Below are 11,617 nucleotides of genomic sequence, written 5' to 3'. Positions count from 1 at the left end.
AACAAGAACAAAATTTTTAGAAAAAAAAACAAAAAAAAAAAACAAAAGACTACTAACTAATATCACTAGCCATCACACCAAACAAATATACAATATTTACAAGAATGCTTCCATGTAAAACATTAAGAATAGAGGAAAAACAAAAAGTAATTAATAACATTTCCAGTAATATACAGTTTGAATACAAAATTCTCTCCAAACATATAAATAAATGTGAATACCTTCAAGTTAAAAGTATTATGCTAATATAATATTAAATATCTGTTCCCAAATTTTTGGGTTATTAATATTTTTATTATGCGGACTTAAAAGTAGTTTATGAGCTAATATATACCTTGTTGCCAGAACTCTAAAGTTTTCCCAAGATGTTTTAGATGGGTCTAACCAATTAGTGGCTATATAGAGCTTCATTAATAAAAAAAATATTAATATATATAGTACTTTGTGATCTAAGGAGTTCTTTCGGGGGAATATGTAAAATCGTAAATTTCCATGACAACGTTGTACTTTGGTAACCCATCTTCTGAAGTTGAATCTTAAGGGAATTCCAAAGCTTGTATATGCATTTACAGCTCCAGAACATATGAAGAAGATCAGCCGGTTGATTTTTTACAATATGGACAGGTTGGAGTGTTTTTGGAATTAAATTTATGTAGGGTAAGGCGTGTATAATATGCATTATTCCATATCATCAACTGGGTATATATCAATTTTTGAAGAGAAGCAGATTTGATAGTCAAGTCAATTGCTTTTAACATATTACTTTTGTCTGTCACTAAAATTTTCTCTTCCCAATAGTATGATAACAAAATTTTATCATGAAATTTAAATTCTTTAATTAATTTATTTGTTGTTGTTATATATTTAATATCCTGTTGGAGGGCTTGCCACAAATCAGAGCATTTATTCACATTCTCATCTTCAGGTTTAAAATTTGTAAAGTAGCTTATAGTAAGTTATCTAATTTGTCTCAAAATAACAAGATAATTTTTATGTAGGTTAAATTCTTGTCTTATTTGATTGGCCGACCGTTCAAGATAGTTATATATATCAATCAAAGTTAAATTAACTATTAATGGAAACTTTTTAAGATCAATTAAGTGATTATTCAATTTTAAATTAGGATTCCTATGAAAGGGTTGAAAAACCATCATAATCTGAACCAGATCCAAAGATTGAAATAAATCTTGTATAGATAATATGTCTGTTTTAATGTGTTCAATAATCCCATATATTTTCAAAGTATCTTTACCTAAAAAAGGGTATTGCTTTAGGATTAATATTTAACTTTAAAATATATTTATAATTCAAAATCACCCAAGTTGGTGTCCACTTAGTCCTAGTTATATCATAGTTGGCAATTCTTAGAATTCTATTAGAGTTCACAATTAGATAATACAATTCAAAATTAGGCAACTCCAGTCCTCCTCTATTTTTTGGGGTCATTAATTTATCATAAGATATCCTGTTTTTTTTTGGTTCCCAAATAAATTTAGCCAATTCTTTATGAATTTGTTTAAAAAAATGTCTTCGAAATTATTAATTGGGCTGACCTAAAAATATAAAGTAATCATGGTAACACATTCATTTTAACAATTGAAACTTTTGCTAGTACTGGTAGTCGTAAATTTTTCCACCTCCCAAAATCAGAAATTATTTGGTCCCAAATTGTTTTAATGTTATTATTGTAGAAGTCTTTATTATCTGTAGAAAACTCAATACCTAAGTATTTAATATTTTCTTTAAATGTTATCTGCCCAACCAAAGGCAATAACGAAAAAGGTTTAGGTGTCTTTAAAGGAAAGATATTGGTTTTTTTCAAGTTAATTTTGTAGTTAGAGACTTCTGAAAAATTATTAACAGCCTTCAATAATTTTTCAGTGTCTGATATTGGAGATGCACAATAAATGTTAAGATCATCAGCAAAAGCTGCCATTAATATTTTGGTTCCATAAATTATTGGGACATTATGATAGACGTTCTGCTTAATATATAAGAACAGGGGTTCAAGATAAAGATTAAATAGTAAAGGGGACAAAGGGCAGCCCTGGCTTGTTCCAGTCTTAATCTGTATTCTTTTGGAGAAGCTTCTATTAATGTACAGTGTAGTATAGGGATTACTATATAATATTTGCAACATTTGAACAAATTCATGGAATATATTAAAATAAGGTAAAAGATCAAACAAAAAAATTTGTATCAACCCTGCCAAAGGCCTTCTGTGCATGAATTATAAGGGCATAGACATTAAGATTATTTTGTTTAGCATGCGTTATCATAGTATGTAATGTAAGTGTATTGTCACTGGTTTGTCTACCTGCCATAAATCCAGCCTGTTCTTTGGATATTATATGAGTCATGATTTTCTTCAGTCTAGATGCTATAATAGAGGTTAGAATTTTCATGTCTACATTCATTAATGATATTGGTCTATAATTATCGGGGTTTTGGGGATCTGAATTGACTTTATGTATGAAAATAGTTTTTGAAGCGTTAAGATGAGGATCATTAATAGTATTCCTAATTATGTAGTTAAATATAACTGAAAGTATCTTACCAAAAATATCAGCAAACCTTTTATAAAACTCCACTGTCAACCCATCAGGACCTGGTGATTTGTGTGATGTCATATGTTGGATTGTATATACTATTTCTTCTTCAGATATCGGTTTAACTAAATCATTTTGAATATCCTCTCCTATTTTTGGAAACTTAATTGATTGTAAAAATTGTTCATAAATTCTATGCGAGGACATATCCTTTTGCCCATCATAAATTTTTGTATATATTTTCTCAAAAATATTAATGATATCCTCTGTTTTAGAATATATTTTATTATTAAATTGTATTTCCGAAATTTGTACTGTTGTTTTTGATTGATTAATGATCCTAGCTATCGCTCTCGATGATGTTTGAATGTGATTAGCGTACCTCGCTAACGTCTTATATTCTTGGAATGTTAATCTACTATTTTGTATTAAGAAGAGATCCTTTTGACATTTAAATAGTTCTTTCTCTGTTTGTTCATTAAAATTCTGAATCAGTTCTTGATCCAATAATTTAATTTTCGTTTCTAAGTTTTGGATATCTTTATTTAGTATTTTTTTTATAATAAGAGGCTTTTTGCAAAAGGATCCCTTTTATTTGTGTTTTAACTGTTGCCCATTCAATATCTGGGGCATATTGTTGTTTCTTTAGACCAACCAGTAAGTCTTTAAGGTACTTTGTAATTTCCTGTATTATTTCTTCCTTATTCAGCAGATTTGGGTTAAGAGACCAATTATAGCCTCTTTGCTGCAAGGTATCCTTTATCTCCTTAGCAAAACTCAGCAAAACTTTAGAGTGATCTGATAAATATCATGCATGTATAACAACTATAGGTTCTAAATTAATCAATGTTCTTGAAATCAGGAAGAAATCTATTCTGGACCACATTTTATGACATGGGGAATAAAATGTAAAGTTATTTGTACTATTACCACTGTTCAAATAGTGAAAAGGGTCATATAGTTGAAAGTCTTCTTTAATATCATTCAGTGCTAATACAGCATGCTTATTAAATGCTTTGTGTGGACAAGATCTATCCAACTTCGGATTTTGGTAAGCATTCCAATCACCTCCAACAATTACATAGTATCTATCAAATTGTGTTAAAATTGAGTACAGTAATGTTATGAATATTTGTTGATCATTACAGGGCGCATAAATATTTAAAAGTAAAATAGGTTTATCAAATAGGGTAGATGCCAGAATAACGTAGCACCATTGCCCATCTTTATCTGTATTAGAATCTAAAATTTTCTCCTTATATTGATCTTTAATAATTATAGCTACCCCAGCACTGTTTGACTTACCTTCCGATGCTACTACTTCTCTGATCCACTTCTTTTTTTTTTTATATCAACCCATTGATCATTCATTAAATGCATTTCTTGCAGTAAAATAAACCAAGCCTTAGTCTGCAACAATACATGTAACAATAATTTCCTCTTCTTTAAGTTCTGGATCCCTTTAACGTTCCATGAGTCTAATTCCCACATTTCCATGGTTGGCTGTACAATGAAGGTTTTGGAGAGAAAACATTAAAGAAAAATAAAGTATATTCAAAACCATACATGGTCTGGAAGCAATCCATATATCCTGTCCTAAACCAGTGCTTACCCACTCTAACCCCAGACCAGGACATATATAGGTCTTGTATAACATAGAATAACAGAAGGTTTAAGAAAAGAAGCAAATATGAAAACATCACATTATAAAATTTCAAACATGTTCCACAGTTAAGACCTATATAATCTAACTTAACTACGACAAAGCCTAAACTAAACATTCCCTAACAAGCACTGCATTGATCTACATCTCCTTGGTTAACTATATTTAAGCAAATCAAATTGAAAATACAATATTACAGTACATATAAAAAATAAATCGAAAAAGGAAGTTTTAGTATTTGGATTAGCTATCTATAGATAAACCGCATGCATAGAGACAAAAAAAAAAAGAAAAAAAAAACCCTATGTTAAAATAAATATACAGCTAAGTACAGATATCCCTGGTTATGAACCCACACTATCATAGTTTTGTACTAAAGCAAACTACTAACTAACTAATATAATATAAATTATCACCTTTACACAGTGCATTATGGACTATAATGACAAGTATATTTATACAAACATTACTAAATCCCTGCACCCTCTCTAAATAATATAACTACAAAATTTTACATAAACATGTATAAGAGAAGCACACAAAATATTCCTATGTGCCTACTTTACCATACAACAGTGTTATTTTAAAGTTAAATGAGCAAAAAGATGTTTAAAACAGTTCCCTTCGGTTTCCCAAGCCTGGAAACCCTGTGAAATATTCGCGACGGGGGACCGGTTTTACAGACGGACTCCTGGAAGTGTCACAGTGAAATCTGCACCCAAGACAGCATTTTAAGCACTTCCTGTCTTCCTCCTCATCGAAAACATTTCGTAGAAGCCATAAAACGATGGGAAACGAACACAAGTAATCAAGATAAGCAAAAACAAACAGTTTTATTACTCTGGAAGAGGCCTAAAGCTTTACAAATGCAAACAAAGGATTACCCAGTCCTCGAAGCACAGTAAACAATGGATCTGACCTCAGCAGCATGCCAGTCTCAATGAAAGTTCAATTCAAGTCTCTGATACAGGTAAAGCCTTGAAAACCTTAAGAAACAGATTTATTGCCTCATTTTTGGTGGAAATAGTATGTTTAGTCCCATCCATTGTAAATATAAGCATATTTGGGTATTTCATTTGAAACTTAATTTGTTTTTCAATAAGAAATTTGCAGTATGGAGACAAAGACTGTCTAGCTTGTCTTACCTGTATGGGTAAATCCTGTGTCAGGTATATTTTATTATTTTTCCACATGATATAGCCTCCAGTTTGTTTTACAGTAGTAAGTATTCTGCTTACATCTTGATAGTTAAGCATTTTAACATATACGGGTCTAGGATAGTTAGATGCTTGTGACTCTCTCAAAGCTCTGTGCGCTCTTTCAATAATAATTTGTTTCACCCCATCAGAGTCATTTAGAAGCACTGCAAATATTTGTAATATGGATGGAATTAATTCATTATACTGAATAGATTCTGGAATCCCTCTGATAATAATGTTATTTCTCCTGGATCTTGCTTCTAAGTCTGTAAGCTTGTTTTGCATAGCCTGTATATCCACATCATGTAGATTAGTTTTTTTTTCAAGTAAAGTTAATTTATCCTCATTTTCAGAAATTCGAGCTTCCGTCTTATCCATTCTCTCCAGCAACTGAGTACATGAGTTTCCAAATGTTTGTATTTGACAGGTCAGTTCTTTCAGAGCTTCTTGTATGGGTAGCAGAGCATTTCTGATATCTTCCATGTTTAATGGTTGTTCAGATTTAGGTTTGGTCCCTGTTTTCTGTTGTTCCTGTATTTTAGTAATTTTTTGTCTTTTAGAAATCACATCTTTTTCAGGTGACTGTAATTCCGAAAGTTTTGTTTTAGTAGTGGTTATATCCATGTTTATTTCCTCTTTTGACATCTTATTAGAACACAAAGACTTGCAGTATAGAAAGCACACAGTTCCTTTGTTTACTTCTCTCTGCAGAGCCAGCTAATCTGTTGTAATCCAGTGAAATATATTCCTTTTTTTCAGTTTTTCTTCTTAGTACTGGATAGTTAAGTGTAGTTGAAGTTATTTTATTGAAGATTTGATGTTAAAAGCTTTGTAGTATCCACTCAGGGTTTAGATTTCCTCAGGTTAAGTAGAGAGCTGCAGTTCAGCAGTGCTTATAGAACGGCAGCCATCTTTGAATCCCGACTTTTGACTTTCACTTTTGACTAAAGAATTTTTAATGCTGTTTTCTAAAATAAGATTAGTTGGAAGTGGCAAAAAATATATTTTCTGAATGATTTAAGTCTCACCATAGTTTTCAGTTCTGTTTGACCCGAAGGCAATGAATACTCTTTCTAAAAATGCCACAATCTCAAATTAAGAATAAAAAATCATTTCATCTCTAAGGTGAATTAAAGCTTTCACCAGAGGAACTGCAACCCTAAGGGTAAAAAAGTATATACATTTTGGTTAAATTAGTGGCAAGATCAGTGCATTTCAAGCTAATGAGATTGTAGTTTTCATTCTGCTCTCTGAGCACTTACTGATGACATAAAACTTTCTTATAGGACAACCACCGAGTTGCAGGTAATTTTGCAGAATTAGGCATTCTCCTTTCACTTGTCTGCCAAGAAATATCACTTCCTTTAGACTCTAACTCTCCATTTATATCCTGTTGTCCATTATTTGGTTTGTTGAAAGCATTCTGCTGTCTGATATGTTATGGGTCAGATAATATCTCCTATGCTATCTGTTCTGCTGTTTTGCTCTAGTGAGTGGCACCATGAGAATCAGTCAGATCCAGTAAGGTTAGTCTGACTATGGAAAGTCTAATACCTGAATAAAGGCAAACTCCCTAGCAATGAATTCCATTGAATTGTCGAGTTTTAAGGGCATGCTGTTATCCTGTGGGTCTGTGGTTATTCGTCGAACAGCACATTCATCAAATGGCTGTTTGTCAAGCAGTAACCATTGAAGCAACAGTAAATTAAAAGGGCAAATCATTGTAAAACTATACATTGAATGATGATAGATGGCCAGCATCAGAGAAACCGGATGGAGCACTTACTTAATATTAAGTAAGCTATAATAAAATCTGCCCTTTCCCCACTGGAGTGCGACCTTGGAGTTAGTATATATAATTATTAGGGGTGTGGGGGATGCAGCCCCTCACATAAGCAGTGAAACTTCCTTGCTATTATTACTTTACTTTTCTATCCAGCAACTGGAATGTCCGCAAAGGTTTCATACTAAAAGAATACAGGGGGGTAAGTAATATGTCCTATGCAGACTGCTTCAAGGCCCTATCCCTGTATTCTGTCTCCTACAGGCTTTTGAGGAGAAATCTCTGCCTGGCATACAGGGCATTGTCAGACTCCACTCTGAAGGACCTTCTGCATATCCACAAAACAAACAGTAGCAGAATTACCCATTCTAAAGACTTAAACCTTGCCTGTGATATAAATAGGACCTACTGGAGAGATAGGTATGTATCCCAGAGATTACCCCGTCTATGGAACAGGCTCCCCATCTATGTGAAGCAGAGTTCCTCCCTAGCCCAATTCAAGTGCAACTTGGACAACTGGATGGGAAACCGGAAATTCATCCTTGGTTTGGCACCTATGTCTCTAATGCAAACAAGTAGCTTGTAAATGGTTCATCTCCCAGGCCCATGCTTACATTTATCAAGAGTATCAGAACTTGTCGGAGATTTAGGATGCATGGCTAGGCTTAAAAAGGCTCTTGTGGTCATTAGCATAGTAAACACCTCTGAACCTATGAAACTGAGGCTTAATTAATAAAACATATCACTGTAAAAAAAGCTGACACATGGTTTGCACGTTTGAATTCAGTAATGTTTGTAGATATGTGCACACAAAATAAGATGAACTGCTGTAGATGAAAAAAGCTGTTAATTACTTAAACAATAGAGACATATATTTCTCATCTCTAGGTACAATTTTGACTTTTAAGAAACAACTATATATTTTCTATAGGTAAACAATATCAGACAAATATTGCATTCGCAAGTTTGTACTGAATATGATATAGCTTGAAAAAGTGCCTTTTGAAGTAGGACAGCTGGAACAAACATCAGTGAACTCCAGGAAGATCCGCAATGTTTTTTTACATTTGTTAACCGGGTAAACCAGGATGCACAAGGGTGTTTTTTGCAAGGGGTGACCAAGGAACAGTGTCTGATTAAGTGACTTTTTCAGAATCATACAAACGTCAAAAGAAGACTGCAGGAATCAAACACATGACTACCTAATGAAGAAATGTTAGTGGATCCAACTCTTACAAACATCAAAAGAAGACTGCAGGAATCAATCACATGACTACCTAATGAAGAAATGTTAGTGGATCGTACTCTTACAAACATCAAAAGAAGACTGCAGGAATCAAACACATGACTACCTAATGAAGAAATGTTAGTGGATCCTGCTCTTACAAACATCAAAAGAAGACTGCAGGAATCAAACACATGACTACCTGATGAAGAAATGTTAGTGGATCGTACTCTTACAAACATCAAAAGAAGACTGCAGGAATCAAACACATGACTACCTGATGAAGAAATGTTAGTGGATCCTACTCTTACAAACATCAAAAGAAGACTGCAGGAAACAAACACATGACTACCTGATGAAGAAATGTTAGTGGATCCTGCTCTTACAAACATCAAAAGAAGACTGCAGGAATCAAACACATGACTACCTGATGAAGAAATGTTAGTGGATCGTACTCTTACAAACATCAAAAGAAGACTGCAGGAATCAAACACATGACTACCTGATGAAGAAATGTTAGTGGATCCTACTCTTACAAACATCAAAAGAAGACTGCAGGAATCAAACACATGACTACCTGATGAAGAAATGTTAGTGGATCCTGCTCTTACAAACATCAAAAGAAGACTGCAGGAATCAAACACATGACTACCTGATGAAGAAATGTTAGTGGATCGTACTCTTACAAACATCAAAAGAAGACTGCAGGAATCAAACACATGACTACCTAATGAAGAAATGTTAGTGGATCCAACTCTTACAAACATCAAAAGAAGACTGCAGGAATCAAACACATGACTACCTAATGAAGAAATGTTAGTGGATCCAACTCTTACAAACATCAAAAGAAGACTGCAGGAATCAAACACATGACTACCTAATGAAGAAATGTTAGTGGATCCTGCTCTTACAAACATCAAAAGAAGACTGCAGGAATCAAACACATGACTACCTAATGAAGAAATGTTAGTGGATCCTGCTCTTACAAACATCAAAAGAAGACTGCAGGAATCAAACACATGACTACCTAATGAAGAAATGTTAGTGGATCCTGCTCTTACAAACATCAAAAGAAGACTGCAGGAATCAAACACATGACTACCTAATGAAGAAATGTTAGTGGATCCTGCTCTTACTCCACTACATTAAACTATCAGACCTTAGACACTGCATAGTCTGCAAATCTGGAGCAGAACAAATCCTGAAGGACAGGTGCAGTTTGCATACTTTGTGGTGCATAAATGTGTGTGTGTGTGTGTGTGTGTGTGTGTGTGTGTGTGTGTGTGTGTGTGTGTGTGTGTGTGTGTGTGTGTGTGTGCGCACATGCATGTCTGCCCCTAGAGGTTAGGTTCCAGTTCATGGAATGTTTGGCAGTTAGTAGTCAAAAAGAAAAAGATTAAGATATATATAGGAAGAGAGCAGGAAGGTTAGGAATGTAGTACTGAGGGTAGGAACTTTGAATGTTGGCAGTATGACTGGTATAGGGAGAGAGCTAGCTGATATGATGGAGAGAAGGAAGGTTGATATATTGTGCGTGCAAGAGACCAGATGGAAGGGAAGTAAGGCCAAGTGTATAGAAGGCGGGTTCAAATTGTTCTATCATGGTGTGGATGGCAGAAGAAATGGGGTAGGGGTTATCCTAACAGAACAGTATGCCAAGAGGGTTTTGGAGGTGAAGAGAGTGTCTGATAGTGATGTTTATGAAGCTTGAAATTGATGGTGTAATGATGAATGTTGTTAGTGCATATGCTCCACAAGTTGGGTGTGCGATGGATGAGAAAGAAAAATTTTGGAGTGAGTTGGATGAAGTGGTGGTGAGTGTACCCAAGGGTGAGAGACTAGTGATTGGAGCAGACTTTAATGGGCATGTTGGTGAAGTGAACAGAGGGGATGAGGAAGTGATGGGTAGGTATGGTGTTAAGGAAAGGAATGCAGAAGGTCAGATGATTGTGGATTTTGCGAAAAGGATGGACATGGCTGTGGTGAATACGTATTTTAAGAGGAGGGAGGAGCATAGGGTGACGTACAAGAGTGGTGGAAGATGCACACAGGTGGATTATATCCTATGTAGGTGGGCCAGTCTGAAAGAGATTGGAGACTGGAAAGTGGTGACTGGGGAAAGTGTAGTTAAGCAGCATAGAATGGTGGTCTGCAGGATGGTGTTGGTGATCAAGAAGCGGAGGAGGAGTGTGAAAGCAGTGCCAAGGATTAAATGGTGGAAGTTAAAAAAGGGTGATTGTGAGGTGGAGTTCAGGGAAGAGTTAAGACAGGCACTGGGAGGCAATGAAGAGTTACCGAATAGCTGGGTAACTACAGCAGAGCTAGTAAGGGACACTGCTAGGAAGGTGCTTGGTGTGACATCTGGACAGAGGAAGGAGGACAAGGAGACATGGTGGTGGAATGAGGAAGTACAGGAGAGTATACAGAGGAAGAGGCTGGCGAAGAAGAAGTGGGATTGTCAAAGAGATGAAGAAAGTAGACATGAGTATAAGGAGATGAGGCACATGGCAAAAAGAGAGGTGGCGAAGGCTAAGGATAAGGCATATAGAAAGCTGTATGAGAGATTGGACACTAAAGAGGGAGAAAAGGACCTGTATTGACTGGCTAGACAGAGGGACAGAGCTGGGAAAGATGTGCAACAGGTAAGGGTGATAAAAGACAGCGAGGGAAACATACTCACAAGTGAGGAGAGAGTGTTGAGTAGATGGAAAGAGTACTTTGAAGGGCTGATGAATGAAGAGAATGAGAGAGAGAGAAGGTTGGATGATGAGGGGATAGTGAATCAGGAAGTGAAGCAGATTAGCAAGGAGGAAGTAAGGACAGCTATGAAGAGGATGAAGAATGAAAAGCCTGTTGGCCCAGATGACATACCAGTGGAAGCATGGAGGTGCTTAGGAGAAATGGCAGTGGAAATTTTAACCAGATTGTTTAATGAAATTTTGGAAAGTCAGAGGATGCCTGAGGAGTGGAGAAAAAGTGTTTTGGTACCTATCTTTATGAATAAGGGTGATGTGCAGAGCTGCAGTAACTACATAGGGATAAAATTGATCAGTCACAGCTTGAAGTTATGGGAAAGAGTAGTGGATGCTAGGTTAAGAAGAGAGGTGATGATTAGTGATCAGCAGTATGGTTTCATGCCAGGAAAGAGCACTACAGATGCAATATTTGCTCTGAGAGTGTTGTTGGAGAAATACAGAG

This window comes from Protopterus annectens, chromosome 4.part0 (assembly GCF_019279795.1).
Source record: "Protopterus annectens isolate FY-2018-M chromosome 4.part0, PAN1.0, whole genome shotgun sequence".
Classification (NCBI taxonomy): Eukaryota; Metazoa; Chordata; order Ceratodontiformes; family Protopteridae; genus Protopterus; species Protopterus annectens.
Note: the sequence above shows the minus strand (reverse complement) of the source record.